Source organism: Hibiscus syriacus, unplaced genomic scaffold (genome assembly GCF_006381635.1).
Source record: "Hibiscus syriacus cultivar Baekdansim isolate YM2019G1 unplaced genomic scaffold, ASM638163v2 tig00001818_pilon, whole genome shotgun sequence".
Taxonomy (NCBI): Eukaryota; Viridiplantae; Streptophyta; class Magnoliopsida; order Malvales; family Malvaceae; genus Hibiscus; species Hibiscus syriacus.
Window position 1 is genome coordinate 530,290 of NW_024061892.1, and position 17,863 is coordinate 548,152.

At 32.6% G+C, this 17,863-nt stretch overlaps 1 pseudogene; it reads left to right on the forward strand.

Moving 5' to 3' along the window:
* Positions 1–11,159: 11,159 nt before the first annotated feature.
* LOC120134461 lies at positions 11,160–15,903 on the forward strand (annotated as a pseudogene).
* The last annotated feature ends 1,960 nt before the right edge of the window (positions 15,904–17,863 follow it).

The window sequence follows — 17,863 nt, forward strand, 5'->3', positions numbered from 1 at the left end:
ATTGAATGTTTATTATCAAGTGGTTGAGAGTATATTACTTTGTAGTCACCTTTAGCTTAATAAAAGAAATCATGTAATGAATGAGATAAAATTCCTTGAAGATAATGAGCTTTAATTATGTAATACTCTTTTTCTTATTTAAAAAATAGGGGTGTAAATGAGCATATTTTTTTTGTGAATTGTTTGAGAACCATTTGTATAATGTTTATTTATGTTTGTTTGTTAAATTAAATGAATGAGTATGAACAAAAGTTTTATATTCATTTAATAACATAATGAATATGAACAGAAGTGTGTTCGGTTCATTTATGTTCATTAACAAGTTCGTTTATGAGCTCGTTTATCGACTCGTACGTTTAAATTAATGAACAAGCTTGTTTACATACTCATTCATTTATGTTCATAAACAAGCTCGTTTACTTTTTATTTTTTTCACATTTCAAATATAAGTGAATGTAAGGAATAAATTGAACACATGGTGAAATTTAGAGTTTAAACTATGGAGCTTAAAGAGTTTAAACACTAGTGGCATGATTTTACTATTTTTAGCTTGCAAATGAACATGGTTACGGACGCTAAATGAATATATTCGTGAACGTATAAATTTACACTAAGCAAACATATAAATGATGTTACACGAACATGTTTGCTAACGCTAAACAAACATGTTTACGAACATATAAACAAGCATGTTCACAATCGTTAAATGAACATGTTCTTGAATGTTAAACGAACAAGTTCATGAACGTTAAATGAACCAACGCCTTGAAAAATAAATAAATAGACACGAGCATAATATTGAAAATATAAATGAACATGAACTTCATATGTACACCTTTAAAAATAAACAAATAAACACGAACACAACCTTGTTCGTTCAAGGTCGATTCATTAATTTCTAATTTTTGTAATTTAGTCTAATAATTTTAATATTGTGATATTTTTTTTCATTTTAGTCCTTTAAAATATATTTTTATCTAAAATTAGCCCATATTTATTTCTATTTTGTAATTTAGTCCAAAGCCTATATATTACATCATAATATGCAAACCTTATAAACTTTTGTTCACTAAATTTTCAAATGAATGCAATTTAGTCTAATTTGATATTAATTTTAAATATACATTTTGCAATTGTTTTAGTTTGATCGATGCACGTTGTTTAATTTATTTAGATTTAAGTTTGTAATTTCATATTTTTTCAATTTAATCCTTAAAATTATATTTTTATCCGAAATTGGTCCATATTTATTTCTTTTTTTTTTGTAATTTACTCCAAACCCTATAAACTTCAAACATTATAAATTATATCATAGTCTCTAAACTCTATAAATTTTTGTTCACCAACCTTTTTAAGTGAATGCAATTTAGTCAAATATGATATTAATTTCAGTTTTACATTTTACAATTGTTCCAATTTGATCTTTGCAAGTTGTTTGATTTATTAAATTTTAATTTATAATTTCATGTTTGTTCAATTAAGTCCTAATTAGTAGTTTGTGATAATTTTTCTATATATCTAGATATAATTATTATAAATGTCTCTCTTTATAATTTTTTCAATTACATAGCTATAGTTATAGCCTATGACTATGGGTTATAAGACTATGACTATAAGCATATAATATGAGATTATAATATTATGTGTTATTATATAAAACCCCCAATAATTATTTTTTAACAGTACCCCCAAAGTAGATTTGTTAGAAAAATACCCTCAAACTGCACACATATGACTAACTTGCGTCATAAGAAACGTGAGGAATAACCTTGCTTCGTACAAGGTGCCAGGTACGTCCAACATGGACATACTTTTCAGAGAATACAAATTAGTATTGTTATTAATGACCTCACATTCGCAAAAGATTTGAAATTTGAATATATTCCAAAGCCTCGCATTGTATACAATGCGAGGTACCATTAACCTCGCTTGTGGGTGCGAGGACGGCTATAAATATAACCCCCTAAAAACGAAATCCTCACACTATTCTTCCAAAAAATCTCTCTCTCGTATTTTCTCTCTTATCTATTCAATTAAGATTATTCTGGCAGGATTAATAAGGCTTGATCGAAGGCATGTATTTGATTATTTACGGACAAATATGGAGGTAATTTTTATTTTTTTTATTTATTTCAAATAATTTATTTGTTTCTGTATTCATTTATTTTGAATAAATTAGTGATTTATTTATTTATTTCAAATCATTTATTTATTTATTTAAAGAGATGTGAACGTTCGTTGACATGTTATATCAACCGTTTCATAAGCCCTCATGTCGATTTTATTCCATATTTGCACGAAGCCGGTTTTAGTTACATTAGCACTCTAATCGGTAGTACGAAGTTGCATTCTCCATTGATAAACATTTTGCTAGAACGGTGGAGACCGAAGACGCACATGTTTCATTTTTCTTGTGGGGAGGCGACTATTACCCTTAAAGATGTTGCATTTCATCTTGGGTTGCCTGTTGACGGAAATGCTATTATCGGTATTACCCATGGGTACTGGGTCGGTTTGTGTACGGAACTGCTCGAACTTACTCCGACATGTGATGATATAGATGGAGGGAAGATCAAGATTAAATTTTTGGATGATAATTTTTCGAGTTACCCGCCAATTCTACTCCAGAAATTTGGGAGGTAATTTTTGAAATATATGTTTAGTTATTTTAATTTCTTTAGTTTATAATATTAAAATTTTATTTTAGTCTATGATATTGTAATTTTTTGACAATAAATTTTTAATTTATTCACATAATTTTATTTTGCAGCAATTTGCTCGTGCTCTTATTTTAAAAGTTTTTTGGGATCTTGATGCGTGATAAATCCTGCAATAAAGTGCATATGATGTGGTTGTATCATTTAAGTGTTTTGGGGGACACTAAAAATAAGAGTTGGGGATTGATAATGTTGGCCTTTTTGTTCCGGGAGCTATGTAAAACTGTTGATCCAGACAAATAAGTAATTGGAGGTTGTTTGATGTTGTTACAATCAAGGGATTTGTTTCTAATGTCGTTGTTATAGTTGATTCCTACACAGTCGACCCCATTTGAATTTTCACTACTTCGGAAGTAATTAAAAATAAACTACATTTATATATTTAAATTATTATATGTTTTTTAAGTTTTACAAATAATTATATTTTATTATATGAATGATAGGTGGACTGTTACACTAACTCACGCTCACCTATTAAGAACTCAGCGTGATTTTATATTGTTGATAGATAAGATGACAGACGAGGTAATCGATTTTATAATTTTTTTAATTTAATATCAATTTTTTATTAGAGTTCATCTAACTTAGTTTAAAATATTTTGTGTAGTTTGTGTGGACGTTGTACAATGATGATGTTAAAAGATCGCGTACTCTGACTGAAATAGGTCTCAGTTCAGACATTTGGATGTTGATGGTCTCATTGATAGTATATGAGATAGTCGAGTGACATCCTATTGATCGGTAATTTAATGTTGAAAACATTTTGATATTTCGATATAACAAATTAAGTTAAATGAATTTTAAGATTTTCCAAATGAAGTTTTTTAAGTATATTCGATATAATTATTCGAATATCAAAACATTACTCTAAATCTTTCAAAAGTCATTTTTAATCCTTACTCAAGTGTAAAATTAAGTTTTAATCTTAAAACAATTTCAAAATAATTTTATAAAGTATTTCGAACCGTTTCAAAGCCAAAAATTCCAGATTGCTCAGAGGGAACCGATTCCCCCTTGAACGGTTTGGCTCCAAGAATTCCAGTATACTCGGAGGGAACCGATTCCCCCCACTGTTCAACGGTCGAAATATTTGAATTTTACACTTAGGGAACCGATTCCCTTGAGGGGTATCGATTCCCCCCACGCTCCAAATTGTTTTATTAATTGATTTCACACTAAAACGGCTATATTATCTTCATTAATGATCCCCCAACGTTCAGAAGTGATTCAAGGTGTATTTAAGCAAGCTTAGAAGCCATTGATCAACAACAAGAAACATCAAGCAATTAGAATCAAGAGAGAATCAAAGAGAAAGCATCAAACCTCAAGTTTGAGCATTTCAAGCCTATTTTTTATTCAATATTCATTTTGCTTTCAAGAGCACTTATTGTGCTCAATTGTATTCATTTTTGAGTGTTCTTTTATTTGTTCTAGAATTGTGCAAGTAATCTACCTTGTGAGGATTTCCTTGTAAGTTTGCAAATTTGTATTGTTCTCTTTGGGAGAGAGTGTTCTCAAGAATTTGGGGAATAATTCTTGAGGGTTTGTAAGGTTACTCTTTGCCCTCAAAAGAAAGACAAATTAGTGAATTTGTGGCAAATCCTTAGTGTGGATAGCTAAGGTAGTGGACGTAGACTTTGGTTGAGAAAGTCGAACCACTCTAAATCGCTGTGCAATTTCTTTCAATTTTCTGCAAAAGCTTCCACCAAAATTTTTATTGCCAATTCACCCCCCTCTTGACCGATTCTGTCAATCGATTAACTCAACAATTGGTATCGGAGCCTAACTCATTTGAAGGTTTAATTGCCTCTTGAGTCGATTCGGGAAGAGTTACATCGATAATCAAAGTCATCAATGGCCTCTACTTTAAACTTCGACTCCGGTCTCGATTCGATGCCCGTCAACAAGTCTCCTTTCTTCAATGGGGCTAATTATGCCTATTGGAAAAATAGGATGATGTACTTCATTCAAGCAAGTGACATGGGAGCATAGAATGTCATAGAAGAAGGATACTTCAAGCCTCTCACTAATCCAAGATTATGGAGTGAAGGAGAGACAAAAATGTTCCAGCTCAACTCCAAAGCCATCCATATCATATTTTGTGCTCTTAGACCAGATGAATACGGAAGAGTTTCATCTTGTACAACCAACAAAGAAATATGGGACAAACTTCAAGTCACTCATGAAGGTACCGATGAGGTAAAAAAAATCTAAAATTAGTATTCTAACTAATAGCTATGAAAATTTCAGGATGAAACCAAATGAAGATATCAAAGCTATGACGGATAGATTCTCAACGATTGTCAATGGTCTCAAATCATATGGAGAGATCATTTCAAATGAAAAGCTTGTGAGGAAGTTAGTCTACTCCCTCCCAAAATCGTGGCAATCAAAGAAGACGACAATCATCGAGTCTAAGGATCTAATGTCCTTAACTCTTGAAGAGCTAATCGGTTCACTCCTCACTCATGAAATGATGCTTGAAGAAGAGGTGGACCTTGATAAGATTGAAGAGACACCAAAGGAGAAGGAGAAGAAGAAAAACATTGGAGTTGCTCTCAAATCCACAAAAAATGAGAGTGATTCGGATGAAGATGACGATGACGAGGAAATTACATTGTTTGCCAAACGGTTCAGAAAAATGATGAGACCTTACCGAGGAAGAAAATTCAAACGAAATGAAGGCCTTAAAAATAAACCAAAAGAGAATGACCCAATCATTTGCTATGAATGCAAAAAACCAGGGCATGTCAAATATGATTGCCCACAATTGAAGAGAAATGGTCAATCAAAGAATAAGCACAAGGCTCATGTGGATACATGGAGCGATGAAGAAGGCTCCGATGAAGAGGAACAAGAAGTAGCAAACTTGTGCTTGATGGCATTCGGGGAAGATTCTAAGGTAACCTCTAACTCATCTGATTTTGATGATATATCCTATGATGAGCTATTAGAGGAATATAATGGGTTGGCTTCGGATTATGAGAAATTGTTTTTAAAATATAAAAATGATGTTTCAAAATTGAAAAATGAAAATAAACTCATATCCAAAACCAACAACGATCTTGAAAGTAAAATCAAAGATTTGCAAATCAAACTAGAAGAGTTTGAAAAGAAAAATTTGGATTTGCAAAATTTACTTTCAAAGGTCAATGATGATTATCAAAAGAAAATTGATGATCTTAAAGCTTCTTTTGATAAAGTTGGAACAAAACGTTTTGAAAATGGAGAAAATTCAAAATCCAACTTTGTTAGAAAAAGTTTTAAAAACTACAATCATAGAGGTCCCCAAAGAACCTCTAATGGAAAAAATGTTAGAAGTTTGGACTGGAAAATGGGAAACCTCATGACACTCCAATGAGCTCTTCTACAAAGCTTGACTTGGATGAAGGAGGTAAATGTGCAGATGTTAAATTATATAGGTCAATGATTGAATCTATACTTTATCTAACTGCAAGTAGACCTGACATTATGTTTAGTGTTTGCTTATATGCTAGATTTCAATCATGCCCTAAGGAATCACATTTACTAGCTGTTAAGAGAATCTTTAGATACCTTAAGGACACTCCTAGTTTAGTACTTTGGTATCCTAGAGACTCTAGCTTTAGCTTGCATGCCTTTTCTGATGCGGATTATGGAGGATGCAAATTAGATAGGAAAAGTACCTCTGGTACTTACCAATTCCTTGAAAATATGCTGATTTCTTGGTTTTCAAAGAAACAAAATTGTGTTGCATTATCTACCACTGAAGCCGAATACATTTCAGCTGGTAGTTGTTGTGCACAAGTTTTATGGATGAAACAACAACTTTTTGATTATGGAATTGAAGTAGGTACCATTCCTATCAAGTGTGACAATACTAGTGCTATTTGTCTCACTAAAAATCCCATCAAACACTCTAGAACTAAGCACATTGAAATAGGACATCACTTCATTAGAGACCATGTCACTAAGGAAGATGTAGTTCTAGAATTTGTTGATACTTTGCACCAATTAGCGGATATCTTTACAAAACCTTTAGACAAGGAACGATTTTGGACACTTAGGAGAGAATTAGGTTTGACCAACCTATATTCACTTAGTGTTTAAAATAATTTTAGCACTTTTAAGACTAAATGAAAAATGCTTAGAATAGTATTTTTTGATTGCATTTATTGCTATTAGTTAGGGGGAGTTTATGATTCTTGATGAAAATTAACTTTATGTTCAAATATAGTTTAAAGATTAATTTGATTGTTTGAACGTAATTAATTTTCAATATATGAGTTGCCAATACCACTAGAGAAAATTAATTTAGCATTTTGAGTGTTTAAAATCAGATTTTAGCATTTTGGTGCAGAGGGAATCGATACCGCCATGAAGGAACCGATTCCCCCTTTGAAGGGGAACCGATTCCCTTAGGGGAATCGGTACCCCCTGGGATTCTGGTTTTATCGGGCAAAACCCTTGTTTTGCCTCAAATCCTCTCTTCTCTCATTACCGCCGTTTCTCATCTCTACTCTCTCCATATCTCCATTTTGCCTCAAAACAATGTTTTTAATCGGAATTCTCTTCAAATATCATCTTCTAAACCTGCTAGCATCATTAAAATCGTGCAAACAACATCAAAATCCACTCAATCTCATCTTTTAAGGTAAATTTTTCTAAACTCTCTATTTCATTGATTTTGAACATAGGACTAGTTTTAATTAGTTCTAGATAGAAATAGTGATCAGGCATTGATTGTTTAGTGATTAGAAACTAGATATTACAACTAATTTCATCAAAAACACAAGAATTTTTCAAAAATTTTGAAATTTTCGAAATAAAAAAAAATTGTTTTCAAATTATTGTGTTTTAATTGAATTATGTTGTTGTTATGAAAACTATACATATATTGTTTTTCAAAAACTTTGCCCATTAGGATTGGTTTAGAGAACCCTGAAATATTGAGGACTCAATTGAGTTTTGGGATTGATTGAATTGCATACATGTGTTTTCTAAATTATAGGTTATTCATTCTATTCTGATTTCCTAAACCATGTCCAATCCTAAACGTGCTAGGTCATCATCTAGTCGCTCACACCGTCAACCAAATCCACCTCCAAATCCTCCTCCTATTCCTAAAATTTCAATTCCTAATCCTAATCCAGTTGATCCTAATATAACTATCCAAAATTCATGCTTCAATCATCCTGGTCCTAGAAATCATCATTTTTGGTATTATCAATATTTCGACTCTTACAAAATTAGAGAAGAACGTATCCCTTCTCGTCAAGCTATGTTAGATATTAATTTTAAATATCTTCCTCTTTTACAAGAGTGGAAATTTGATAAACTTTGTGACCTTGAACCTATAGTTTACCATCAACTTATTCGCATCTTTTATTCTAATGCCATTTGTGTCAAAAATCGAGCTCAAACTGAGACCATAGAAGTTCATTCCTACCTCCTAGGACAATTCTTACATATTAACTCGGCTTACATAGCCAAGGCATTAGGATTAGATAACGATGGTATTTCAAATGAAAAACAAATTTTAGGTTCTCGTTATAAAAGAAGGGATAATGCGAGTGTTTTAGACTTTCATGAACGTTTTCTTCATCTAATGATTTCTTGGTGGTTTCGACCATCTAGAGGTCGTTATTCTACTCTTAGAGCCTTGGATCTTTGGTGGTTATGTTGTTTCGAAAACAATATTAAAATAAACATACCTCAGATCATTTTTGCTGAAATTGTTGAAATCGTAAATCTTGTTCCTAACAAGAAACTTTGTTCATCTCTAGTTTATAGTTGAATTTTGAGTAATCTATTTTCTAAAGTCGGGCTTAGAATTGGTCTTGATGCCTCCTTTCCTCTAAAGAAACAAATTAATATTCTTTCCTTAACGAGAGCGGGATGGATAAAGGATAAGGAAACCGGTAAATTGGTTCGATCTTCTGAAAATACTCCGGGAGCTAGTTCTTCACGAGCTCCACCAGAAGCTGACGACGATCCCGAGCTTGAACAATTAATGCGAGATATCAATGAAGCCGAAGTTGAGCCTGAACAGCCCGAGGAGCAAGCACAACAAACGCATCCAATGCCTCCATATTTTCAATCTTTTATGGAGACATTCAATTTTCCGATATGCTACCATGGATTCACGCTTTACTTCTATAGAGTCCCATTTATCCACAATGGGAGCTCAACAATTAGAAATTCTCCGAGAGATGCGCACAAACAACGCTTTGATGAATGAATGTATTGATGCACTCTCACATGAGATGGCCGCTATGCGAGCTCGTTTTCCTCCTCCCGATCCGAATGTTTGATTCTGTGTTTAGCTTTAGAACTTTGAACTAAAAGATTAATGTTTCAACATTTTGAATATTTTGGAATGTTTGATTTTGAGGATTGTTAGACTTTGGATTTGTTTGGATGTTTGAATTTATATTTTTGGTTTAGTTAAATTTATTGCATCATTTACATCATGTTAGATATATGACCAATTTTGCCATGTCACATTGTTTATGAATATTGATTATGAAACTAATGGCTAACGTTTCTCTTGATTGTGATCTTAGCAGCTTAAACTATATATATTCAATTGGCTAAATAATTTCAAAAACATTGTTTAAAATCTTTTACGAGTCTTTTTGATTTAACAAAAAGGGAGAGAAGTGTTAAATGTTTTAAATGGGAGAAGTGTTAAAGTAAGGGGGAGTAATTTCAAAACTTGATTTCAAAATCTTAAAATTACTAAAATGTTTTGTTATATAAAAAAGGGGGAGATTGTTGAAAACATTTTGATATTTCGATATAACAAATTAAGTTAAATGAATTATAAGATTTTCCAAATGAAGTTTTTTAAGTATATTCGATATAATTATTCGAATATCAAAACATTACTCTAAATCTTTCAAAAGTCATTTTTAATCCTTACTCAAGTGTAAAATTAAGTTTTAATCTTAAAACAATTTCAAAATAATTTTACAAAGTATTTCGAACCATTTCAAAGCCAAAAATTCCAGATTGCTCAGAGGGAATCGATTCCCCCCAAGGGGGTACCGGTTCCCCCTGAACGGTTTGGCTCCGAGAATTCCAGTATGCTCGGAGGGATCCGATTCCCCCCCAGGGGGTACCGATTTCCCCCACTGTTCAACGGTCGAAATATTTGAATTTTACATTTAGGTAACAGATTTCCTTGAGGGGTACCGATTCCCCCACGCTCCAAACTGTTTTATTAATTGATTTCACACTAAAACGACTATATTATCTTCATTAATGATCCCCAACATTCAGAAGTGATTCAAGGTGTATTTAAGCAAGCTTAGAAGCCATTGGTCAACAACAAGAAACATCAAGCAATTAGAATCAAGAGAGAATCAAAGAGAAAGCATCAACCTCAAGTTTGAGCATTTCAAGCCTATTTTTCATTCAATATTCATTTTGCTTTCAAGAACACTTATTGTGCTCAATTGTATTCATTTTTTAGTGTTCTTTTCTTTGTTCTAGAATTGTGCAAACAATCTACCTTGTGAGGATTTCCTTGTAAGTTTGCAAATTTGTATTGTTCTCTTTGGGAGAAAGTGTTCTCAAGAATTTGGAGTATAATTCTTGAGGGTTTGTAAGGTTACTCTTTGTCCTCAAAAGAAAGACAAATTAGTGAATTTGTGGCAAATCCTTAGTGTAGATAGCTAAGATAGTGGGCGTAGACTTTGGTTGAGAAAGTCGAACCACTCTAAATCGCTGTGCAATTTCTTTCAATTTTCTGCAAAAGCTTCCACTAAAATTTTTATTGCCAATTCACCCCCTCTTGGCCGATTCCATCAATCGATTAACTCAACAATTAACCTTGTCAAAATGATTCCGCTAGCACCACTAGACTTGGACGCCTTGCATCGCGTAATGCGACAAGGGAATAAGGATGTTAATTGGGAGAAGCATCGTTCAAAATGAGTGTTATAATGGATAATAAGATTACATAGGTGGCCCTTTTTTAACCCATATTCGACTTCAATGTTTCCAATGATTACATGCTTTGTATGAACAAAATGTGAAGCCGCATATACTAAACGATGAGAAGTAAGCACGAGAAATTTATGTGCCTCCCCAAAATCATCCGTCGATGCAACGTCCTCCGACGCAACATGGTATAAGAGGAGAGGGGAATCAAGTTAGAGTAGATGAAAACATGCTCCATCCTTATCATCGTGAATGAAACAAGCACCTAAAGAGCATTAGATACCGCTAACACCACATACATTCACTCACTCAACTCAGTCAGCATTTCAACATATGACGCCTCTGACAGAAGTTTTTTTCACCGACGTATTTTGTTCCTATATGGCGATCGTTTCCATTTACCATTTCCCTCATACACCAATTTAACCATATTATATGTCACATCCATGTGCATCTGTTCCACCATTGGCAATAGACTTTGGCTATGAGAGCGTTGAACAGACGTATCCATAGAGTATGTTCTACATCGATCTTGGTCCCACCGCTAATAATGGTACTGGACATGTAGATGGCAATGACGATATTAATGATGATGGTGGTGGTGGTGTTGGTGATGATATTGATGAGGATGATGAAGATATTGATGCTGATGAAAATAGATTGATTCATAGGAATCCTCTTCGAACTTGTCCTCCACGGTGCGATACGGGTGGACATAGGCATCATTAGTTGGTTTTTATTGAAATGAAAAATATGTAATGTATGAAAAACCTTATTGTAATTTTGTAGTTAATCGAACCACATTTTCTTTTTAGTTTATAATATTAATTTGTTTAAGTTATCCTTCAAAAATATGATAATTAGTTGTTTGGTTTGATGCATAAATAATTTGGGAATCATCATATTTGTTAAAATTTATTTTAATACTAATTTAAAAACATAATAAAAAAATAACTACACGAGTTGCTTAAATCCCTTTCTCCCAATGTTCACTGGCATAACGTAATAGAACTGCCTCTTCGTCCTCGTGGTCTTGTGATAACCATGTTACTTTTTCATTACTTGGTGAATATACTTATTCCTCAAATGTTACAGTCAACTCGATGTTCATACCACCAACACGTGTGTAAGTCTTAAACATCTTCCGAAGGTTATTTGTATTTGATAAGGTCAACATGTAATGTGCTTCAGGGTCGGGCTTATCAACGGGTACTTTAGCTTACAACGAAGACATTTGTCATGTTATAGATTTTTTAAGCTCCTTTGAAATCAAATTGTATAACTCATCTTTCTTAATCTTGGCATTAAAGAAATTGTAAAATAAGTTCCAAAGTGGAACATAGTCATATAAAATCTTGCTATTAATAATTGTTTTACGAAGGTATCCATCTAACATGGTTATCATTTGTTTTATAGATAATTTTTCTCCAAATATCTCATCTTCTAGAATGCGAGACTTGTCATATCAAATCAAATGGTGCCATCATGTCAAGAATCTCTGCCACGCTAGGAATCTTTATGGAACTCACGTTTTATACACCGCAAGTTTTCTGCCACATCAGGAATCTCTACATAACTCGCGTTTTGCACAGTGCGAGAATGTTGTCAATAAATACCATCTCATTCTACTGGTATTGTAAATTTTAACACATGGTCTCTACTTATAAGAGGTTTCTCTTCTGATGGCATGAAACTTAGAGATCTTTATGACAATATTGGTGTTATAAGTTAAGTTATGTCACTCAAAGAGGATGTTTTATTTTTAAAAGACATGGTATTCTCGAGAAAATTCTTGTTTCATCAAAACCTTATTTTTCATTAAACCAACAATATTTATAAGAGACATCATCTTCGAGTGGCTCTCTACAGCTTCTACTTCAAACTATCTTTCATGCGGTATATTTGTAAAATTGATTCAACATGAATAACTTGACCTTCTAGAGAAACTTATCGTTTCTAAGAAGACATCATCTTCTGGTGGCATCCACTCGACTTCTGCATCTTTTTGTTTTGTATTTTGTAAAGAGGGTTTCTCGGGAAACTTCTCGTTCCATCAAAACTTGACTTTCTTAGGAAACTTATCATTTCTAAGAAGACATCCTCTTCTGGTGGCATCATCGTTCCATCAAACTTATTGTTCTTTTTCATTGTACTATTTTTGTAATTAACAAAATATAGTCATTAGTTTTTAATTTCTTTTTGTTTAGAACCAAGCTTTGGAATCATTTTGAACGCGATTTTTACCCTACTTACAATGTCTCGTATGTCTCAATATTAACCTCAACTGAAAGATTAGTATCAGTACTACACTTACAATCTTATAAATTACGAAAATTTTTAGATTAACTACCCAAAAATATCCCTCGAACATGTATGTGAAAACATTTTTATCTTCTTATTATTACACAAAACAAGCTTTGGAACTATTTTCAACATGATTTTTAACCCCTTTACAATATCTTGTGTGTGTTGATATTGGCCTCAAATAGAAGGTAAATTCTAATCTATGCCTCTAATGTTATAAATTACGAAAAATTTTAGATTAATTACCTGAAAATACCCCTCAGACGTGCCTAATCAAAGATGGAAATCCAAAGAATTCGCATTATACAGAGCGCAAAGAGTTTTAAATTGTAGACACGAGAAATTCCTAAACACGTTTCCATATCTCATAGACCTCGCGGTTAGTAGAATGTGAGGTCCTATTTTGAAATATTAAATTATGTTCTCTGATAAGTGTTTCATCGTTGGACGAACCTCGCGCTCTATATGACACGATACCTTGATTCACGTTTCGTAGGATGCAAGATAGTCCTATGTGTGCAGTTTGAGAGATATTTTTCTAATAAATTTGCTTTGGGGTATTGTTAAACAAATTATTATTATGGTTTTTTTATATAATAACACCATAATACTACTACCCATCTCATTAATTGTGTCTTAGGTTGACAAAACATGTAGTTTTAGGAGATACATTTGACTATATGTAAAATAATAAAAATGACCAAATCTTTCCTAAAAAGTGATTGATAAATTTAACATATTTATTTTGATAGGTGTAAAAGAATAAGTGTAAAAAAAGAAATATAAGTGTTGTTATTTGTTGACTTTTAGGGGACGTTTGGTTCGCATAAAAGAACATTACCAAAGAGAATAATCTTTTCCGGAATTACATTCTCACGTTTGGTTCACAGAAAAGATTATTACTAGAGAATAATCTTTTCCCACCACTTTGGTTAAGAATGCCCCTAGACAAATGAATTATTTTTATAATGATCCTTATCAATTCTTATTTTTTGTACTTTACTCAAAATTATAAATATTATAATAATATACAAATAGTTTAATTTAGTAAAATATTAATAAATTTGAGTATTTAAATTGTTTTATATTTTTAATATTTAATACATTAATTATTTATATTTTTATGAGGTAAAAAATAATATGATTGTAAAAATATAATTATTTAAAATAATCTCTAACTTTAAGTTATTAAAAAATAGATCTTATACATTGAAAAATATATCATAATATTTTATATAAATAAATATGATACTTACGAAAACTATTAAAAAATATAAGTTTAATACACAAATTATATATTAAATATATTTTTTCTCAAAAGTTAGATAGTATAAGGATTAAAATATTTCTATGAATTTTCATTCAAATATTTATAATTTCATATTAAAATTTAATTTTTTTTAAAACATATAACACAAGGATAATTTGATAAAATATATAGTCAAATAATCTTATATTCCTCCAATCAAACATTGTAATTTTATATTCTTGCTAAATAAACCAAACAAAGTAATACAACATTCTATATTAATGTTACATTTCAATAACGTTATTCCCAAAGGTAATTCTATATCCCGTGAACTAAACGCCCCCTTATAATATGACATTTTGAATGAAACAATTTTAAAACTCAAAAGAGACACATTTAATGGGACATATAGAGTATAATTTATATTATAGACAATACAATTATAATTAGATGTTCGTGTAAAAACATAAAATAATTTACCCGTGAAGCTAGTTGGTACCCAATAAGACTCGACTTGAAATTCAACCAAAACAGAATTCAACCTAAATTTTATCCATCAACAACATGACTAGACCCGAAATCCATTTGAACTTGAATTAATATGATATTTAACTAATTTAACATAAAATCATTTTGACCTAATATTGACTCAACCTAAATTTAAACTGAGTTTGATTTGAAGTATTTGAATCCAAATTAACCTGGATCTAACTTAATTTGAGTTGAATCATTGAGTTAATCTAACATAATTCACATCTAATATCACCTGACCTAGAACTTAAACGATTACCTCATTCTGCATCCTATCATCTAAGGTTGATTTTCTTTTCCCTGCCTGCAGATTCATATAACCAAACAGCATGTTAGCAATGATAAGACAAGACGAAAGAACTGGAAAATATGGAACTTCAAGGCTCCAATATCTATGGGTAATCTTTATTCCGTTTTTGTTTTCAATTCGAATATTTGGGTATTTGTATTTTATACAAGATATTTTGGTATAAATTTTCATGTAAAGGAGGATATAGGAAAACAATTCGTTAATTCTCGTTTACCCATTTCGCTTTAGAAATTGGTGAATTAGTTTCAGAACACTGCTAATGAAGGTATGCTTCATTTTTAGAGCTTCCTTCATTGCTTATGTAAGAGACCCTTTGTCAATAATCTTTCTTTAGATTAATTGGATTTATTGTAAGGGTTAATACACTAAGGGTCTCTTTAATACACTGTAATTGTTTTTTTTTAAAGTGATTTAAAAAAATGAATTATATTTTCTAGAAACACAGTTTTCAAAAATCATTTTACGATATTTGGATGATGTTGTATTTCCATTTAACAAAATTATTCGGTCCTCTATGTAATTTTAATTGAATGGTTACTTGTTTTCCACAGAAACAAAGGAAAAGATTGCTGCAAACTTGGCTTATGATCCATATAATTGTTCATTCTTGCGCCAGGTTCAAACTCCAGCTTTCTGTGAAATAATTCGTCTCTCAAATTTGATTAGTGTGTATCAAGTGCTTTTTCTGCCACATTAACATCTTACTTTCTTTGCAGCTCAATGTTTTGGAACTCCTCCTAGATTGCATAATAGGACCAAATGAGAAGCTTGTGGAATTCGGAACCGGAGGCGTCTGCAATTCTTGTGTGGACAAGTCTGTTTCCCCCCCCCCACCCCACCCCTATTTATTAGTCTCAGGGTGGTGATTATATGCTAGTTTTTGTTTAAAAGACTTTCTATCATTTGACAATAAGTGCTTAGATACCCTTGTAGATGTCGTATTCGAACTTAGGACCTCTAGCGATAACAATCATGTGTGATGTTTCATACGAATGTGGCAAGTCCAGGTGTGATGTTACTTCAGCAAAAAATATTTTTAGAGTAGATTATAATTATAATTAATTACATATACACTTATAAAATATATTTAAAATATTTTTAAAATATTTTTTTGATGATACAATATCACACGTGAACCTAACACATCAATAGGAAGCATTGGCCGTCGACTAAATATTTTCATTCACCCAGAGGCCATTTTACTCTAAAATAAAACGTTAGGGACTAAATGATACGAGACAAAGTTAGCAAACGTTGGGTAATTTTATTATTATTCTTAAGGATTTTTGTCCTAATATAAAATATCGAAGAACAAAATATTTAAAAAAAAGACCAAAATGAGCAAACGTTGGGTAGTTTTGTTATTATTCTTAAAGAATTTTATATACAAATATTCTTTAAAAAATGTTAAAATAATTATTTAATCAAACCTTGGGTATTTTCTTGCATTGTGCTTAATTCTTTTGCAACTAACTCTTTCCGTGGCGGGAAATCCACGCAAAACAAGTCCAAAAAGTTTCCTTCACGTCATCATTTCTTATTTGAATCTCCAAAGCAACCGAATCAATTCCTGAACGAATACAATGTTTCCCCTGAAATCTCTGTTTTCTCCTCCACCGTCCTCCGCCCCATCCCCTTTGACATCCACCGTCCGCCTCGGCCGCAAGATCAGCGTCACCACCATCCATGTAATGGCACTAGACGGGATAGTCAACGTCAACTCGCTTTTCACCTTCGCCTTATTCCTTGGCCTTGCATGGTACCCTATCCCCACCCTCATAGACGCCAACTCCCCTGCCTCCTGTGTCGCCGGTTCCAACCTCGCCAAGAACCTCATCGCATGCCACGTCTACTCCTTCAGCTCTTTCCTCTTCTCTAGCCTAATTGCATCAGCCATCAAACAAGCCATCAAGATAAGTAAAGATAGCAATGACTTGGCGGCGCGTGGCGTTGGCGCCGGTCTCGTCGATGTGAACTTGATGGCTTTGAGGGTTGGGATGCTGGTTTCGGGTGTCGGTTCGGTTTTCGGATGCGGGTTTTTGATGATGGCTTTGGTGGCTCTGGTTCAGATTAAGCTGGGGACTTTGAGTTGTGGGAGCCTTTACAGTTTTGGTGCCATTGGTCCTCTCGTAGTTTTGGTCCCTTCCGCTCTTGTTTTCTATATACTTATTGTTCTTTATGCCTTCACTCGTTAGAAAATATGGATTTCTTTGCTCTTTATTTGACTTATCAAACAATACAGCTCTAAATTTAAATATGCAATTGGGAATACTTCACCTGATTTTCTCTCATACCAAATGCAATGTAGGAGTTTCCAGATTCTCTCTTTGTTTAGTCCTCCTCTTCGACTCCACACACATTGTAAACGTAATCGTTCAAACTCGAGTCTCTTTTACCAATGAGGCCACTTTATGGATTCATAGATTTCGTGGAAGGGGGGACTTAAACAACATGCCTTGACTCTACACCTCGACCCTTGATAAAAGATGCCATGAACTTAACGTTTTCCCCCACTTCTCCAAATTCAACCTTTTTAATTATCGAACTCATTGAGTGGCCTCTAGTGGTAAAAGTAAATTTTTTATTCTTAGAAGATTCGAATTCGAGCAGCTGTGTTGTATGTGGTATTCAATAACCTTTCAAGAGCTTCTGCTGACTCCTGAAGCACAACAGGGTCATGTGCCGAATGATAGAGCTATTGAAGTTGATGAAGATGTAAAGATGCTTATGTTTTTTTTCCCAAGATATTATTACCATGTTGCTACAAGCGAGTCCACATTGTTTTCAATGAAGTAGATGAAGAGATTTTAAAACCTGATTTCTCTC